The sequence below is a fragment of the Arachis hypogaea genome, chromosome 5, assembly GCF_003086295.3.
Source record: "Arachis hypogaea cultivar Tifrunner chromosome 5, arahy.Tifrunner.gnm2.J5K5, whole genome shotgun sequence".
Taxonomy (NCBI): Eukaryota; Viridiplantae; Streptophyta; class Magnoliopsida; order Fabales; family Fabaceae; genus Arachis; species Arachis hypogaea.
The window spans coordinates 114,145,423-114,150,649 of record NC_092040.1 but is presented as its reverse complement, the minus strand read 5'-3'; the positions used below and the strand labels follow the sequence as shown (position 1 = coordinate 114,150,649).

The 5,227-nt window shown below is 38.1% G+C and overlaps 1 long non-coding RNA gene across 1 annotated transcript; it reads right to left on the bottom strand.

The window, feature by feature from the left end:
* Nucleotides 1–1,056: 1,056 nt before the first annotated feature.
* On the bottom strand, nt 1,057–3,281 carry LOC112802964 (uncharacterized). The gene is made up of 4 exons (XR_003202600.3): nt 3,120–3,281; nt 2,967–3,020; nt 2,742–2,879; nt 1,057–1,337 (listed from the first exon to the last, which is right to left on the bottom strand). It is a non-coding gene; the product is annotated as an uncharacterized lncRNA (long non-coding RNA).
* Nucleotides 3,282–5,227: the final 1,946 nt, after the last annotated feature.

Genomic DNA, 5,227 nt, shown 5'->3' with positions numbered 1-5,227 from the left:
TTAAGAGCATGACCTGATTTATCCTGTTTCCATCCTTAAATATAGGTAAAGGTGAGTAAAAATTAGGGTTAAAATTAAATAAAAAATTAGAGTTTTGATTTGAAAATTTTGGGTTTTATTAGAATAGAATAATTTTAATAAAATTAGGATATAAAAAATATTAATTTAAAATTTAATTAAATTATTAAAATTACTTTAAAATATTATTTGTAATAAAATATAAATTAATTCTCAATCAAATACACTAATTGAAAATATAAGATAATAAAATTAAATTTTTTTATTCTTAAAACTTAAAATATTAAATTATAAAAATATCAATCTCTGATTTTATATTTTTAATAAGTAGTGGCAGTAACTACAAAATATTTCTCCTATAAGTTAGGGCTAAATTAACCTTTATCTATTACCATTCATTTTCTCTTTTATTCTTGTTATATTTGTTATATTTATAGTGTATTTTTTGATCAAGTTAAAATTCTCCTCATGCTACCAATCATAGTAGATTGTTGTTAGTTTTCAAATTTACCTTACTTTTATATTATGTAATTGTAATATGGATCAACTTTAAATATTTTAGCACCGGAAATATATATAAGCTACTTGCAATTTTAATATAAATGCGAGTGGTAATTAATACAAAAATAGAAGAAATATTTAAATACAAACTCTAATGATCTAGAGCACAACGATCTTATTTAAAATTAAGAACGGCTACATGGATGAGAGCGTGGAAATCAATCTTCAAAATTACAAACATGACTACTTTCAAGACAACTGCAACATAGATCCAACAACCTTCTCTGTAACACCCTACTACACAGTGTTTTACGCTTAAGTCATAAAACAGAGGTAGTGTGGTATTACAGACCTCTAATAGTAAAGATATACATATAATACTGAAAAAAATAATATACTAGGAGCCTTGAAACAAAGTGGGTAAATAAGAATCGCAAAACAAAAAGCGCAACGCTCAAGGAATAGGATTACTTGCGTGCTGAGAAACCTAATAGGAACATGATAAAACAATAAACGAAGGGATAAAGAAAAGTCAAGGAACAACATAACTAGCCTCTGACTCAGCCTGCGAAGCTAAGGCTGGCCGGAGGATACATATATACATATAAACATACATAAGTGTCCCCAAAATATACCAAAATACCAAAGTAAACTCCTATCTCTCCCTCAACCTCTAAGAGGAGCAGCATACATAAGTTACTTGGAGAGTGAGCTACACATATATATACATATATATACAAATAGAAACCAAAATACACCCAAGAACTACTTCGCTTTCCAGAATCCAGACGCCTAGCGAGGAGCCTCTCGACCTGCATCTGAAAAACAACAAAACAATATGGAATGAGAACCGGAGGTTCTCAGCATGGTAAAAGTGCCACGCGCATAAGAAATACGGTCCTGAGAATGCCATAGGCAATCCTAGAACTCCGTTAATCAATTATCCAACTTAAGCACTAAAATAGAAGCCATAAACAGGGGTAGGTATTCTAAATCTGCCTAACTTACTCAAGTTCAATCTTAACCTAACAACAAACCACTGAACCGAAGATCACAATAGCCACCGAACCACTATCACAATAGCCACCGAACCACTATCACAATAGCCACCGAACCAAAATACGTTCATGTGGTTAATCCTTCATTTTCAATTTTCAATCAACAAGAACAAGCAACCAAACAACTTCATGCACAGGTAATGATCAAATAGTACAAATAGCAGGTATAACAAATAGCAGGTAATATATATCAATTAGGCATACCCAGGAACTGCATAGCAATCAAAACAAACAAATGCATATGATGCATGCCTGTCCTATGGCTGATGGGGCCCATCTGTCGGTTATCCAGCCAACCCGACAAGTCCGAAAACCTTAGACTGTCCCTCGTCGCGCATCCCCAAGAGTCTATGCATAGAGTTCACATTCAATTATCATATCATCGCTCAATGGGGGTATCCATACCCGGGAATTTATACGTGCCCGGTCACCCTTACGACGTAGGGTCAACAGAGTATCGAGATTCAACCTGGAACACGTGGTGGCGAGCCACGGTTCTTACCCAGGAAAACTCGTATCTCAGATATCATTATTCATAAGCCATGGCAATTATCATCAATACATCATCAAGTATCAAACCTTAACATTAAACTTCATTAACATCCTTATTCTCTTCATAAGAGCCACTATTTACCACTCTCTTCACCTATAACACATACATTTGCTAACACTTCCATTTCTACCTCATCAACAGCCGTTTCAAGCTATTTTTAAACAATCCAATAAGCCATAATCTTAGATTGCGTTTAGCATAAATCATATGTGAATATATATGAACAACCCTTCACAATTACCGTTCCACTTATACAATATCAACCTTTCACACACAATATTCCATCAACCTATTACCAATCCATTAATGCCATCATCAACTCTCATACATGCATTAAACCATTACTTCACATAACAATTTTTCAAGAACAAACATCACCCATAATCATCAAGCTATACCAACACCAACACAATCCATCATAAGCAAGTCCAAGGGCATAAAATTAATAACCTCAAGACCTCCTATTCCCAATATATGATTACCAAAAATTATACTAACAACAATACCAAGCTACTCATTAATGTCATTAACAATTCAACTTATTCTATGGTTCTTCTAACCTAAGTTTTCACAACACCGTAAATATTAAACGTGCGAAACTTAAACCATACCTTGGCCGATCACTTAGTTCACCCAAGGCAGCCTCACAACTCAAAATTACAGCCCCTCCAAACTTAATCAAACAGTCCCAAACCAAGCTTGATCACCAACAAGCCTCCAACAAGCATCAACATTCACATACACACTACCTAAACCACAATTAACACATCCAACATAACAACTCAATACCCAAATGCCTAAATTCAGAAATTTTATTAGGGTTTGAGATCTCTTACCTTTACCCACTGATCCTTGGGCAATACCCACAAGAAATCAAGTCTAGTGAACTCCTAAAACATAAAAATCATAAAGGAATTGAGTTTCTCAAACCTTAAACTCGAAATTCATATACCAGCAGAAATGAAGCTAGAAAAAACCGATTTACTTACTGTTTTGTTTAGATAAAATTGAAGAGCTCGACGAGCCCGACGCGTGGCCGCAAACGGTGCGGCGATCGGAGCCCGGATGAGGAAGTTATGGTAGTTGGAAGGAATGGTGAGGGTTTGTGAATCTCCTCTCCCTCCCTTGCTGTAATGGCGTCGCAGCAGCTTGTGAGGAAGAAAAGAGCTGCTGCCTCATTTAAGTGTTTGGGTCCGGTTGGACCCACGGGCCCGGTTTGGGCCCCGGTTCAACCGGTTTGGCCCTTTCGGTCCGTTTTTGGGCCAAATTTTCGAAATTGGTATCAAAATTTTCGTTTCAACGAGCCCTATCCTATTTTGATATTAGTTTTGTATTTTAGCATTCCTAACTAAAATCCAATTTATTAACTAATAATTTACCGATTTTAGCGGGGTTTACATCCTACCCACCTAATTAGGAATTTTGTCCTCAAAATTCAGAGGGAATTACCTGAAAAGAGGTGTGGATAGTCCTTTCGCATCTCTGATTCAAGCTCCCAGGTATGTTCTTCAATACCAGCCCGACTCCAAGCTACTTTCACCAAATAAACTTCCTTTCCGCGGAGACGTTTGGTGCTGGTATCATCAATCCTAACCGGAGTTACTGGAAGCGTCAGGTCTTCTCTCACTTGGACTGATTCCGGCTCTAGGACATGACTAGGATCAAAAGTGTATTTACGAAGCTGCGATACGTGGAACACGTCATGCAGGTTCGAAAGATGTGGTGGTAACGCGATCTTATATGCCACTGGTCCAATTCTCTTCAGGATTTCGAATGGCCCAATGTAGCGGGGATTTAACTTCTTGGTTTTGATGGACCTCCCTATTCCAGTGGTCGGAGTAACTTTCAAGAAAACGTGTTCTCCTTTCTCGAATTCTAAGGGCTTTCGTCTTCGGTCAGCATAGCTCTTCTGACGGTTTTGAGCTTCAAGCATTCGACTCCGAATTCTCTTTATTTGTTCAGTGGTTTCACTTACCATTTCCGGTCCTATCAAGCTCTTTTCTCCTGCTTCGTACCAACATAATGGAGACTGGCATTTTCTTCCATACAAAGCCTCATATGGAGCCATTCCAATACTCGCATGATAGCTATTGTTATAAGCAAATTCTACTAGAGGCATATATCGATCCCAGCTCATCGGTTGATCCAAAACACAAGCTCTTAACATGTCTTCCAAGGTTTGTATTGTTCTTTCTGATTGGCCATCCGTCTGAGGATGATAGGCAGTGCTTAGGCTTAATTGGGTGCCAAAAGCTCGCTGAAAAGCACTCCAGAACCGTGATGTAAAGCGAGGATCTCTATCCGATACAATGGTGGAAGGTACGCCATGTAACCTCACAATCTCCTTTAGAAGTTCCATCCACCTCCTCTGACGCATATTCAATTCTTTTTGCTCAAATAGGTACTTTAGACTCTTGTGGTCAGAGAAGACTTGAAATTTCACTCCATAGAGATAATGCCTCCAAATCTTCAAGGCAAAGACAATGGCCGCAAGTTCCAGATCATGAGTTGGATAGTTTCTTTCATGAGGTCTTAATTGACGTGAGGCATAAGCTACAACCTTATGATGTTGCATCAACACGCATCCTAAACCTTTCAAGGACGCATCACAGTACACCTCGAATGGTTCTCTCGGGTCAGGCAACACTAATACAGGGGCGGTAGTCAATCTCTGCTTTAAGGCAAGGAAACTCTCCTCGCACTCAGGAGTCCACACAAAAGGAACATCCTTCCTGGTTAGCTTAGTCAAAGGTAAAGCGAGCTGTGAAAACCCTTTAATGAACCTCCGATAATAACCCGCCAAACCTAAGAAACTCCTGATTTCCGTCACTGAAGTTGGTCGCTCCCAATTCATCACCGCCTCAACCTTAGCAGGATCTACTGCTATTCCATGCTTACTCACCACATGACCAAGAAACTTCACCTCAGACTTCCAGAACTCACACTTGGATAGCTTGGCATACAACTTCCTATCCTTCATAATTTGTAGCACTGTTCGCAAGTGTTCTGCATGCTCATCCTCAGTCTTAGAATAGATAAGAATGTCGTCAATAAACACAACAACAAACTTATCCAGATATGGATGGAAAATTCTGTT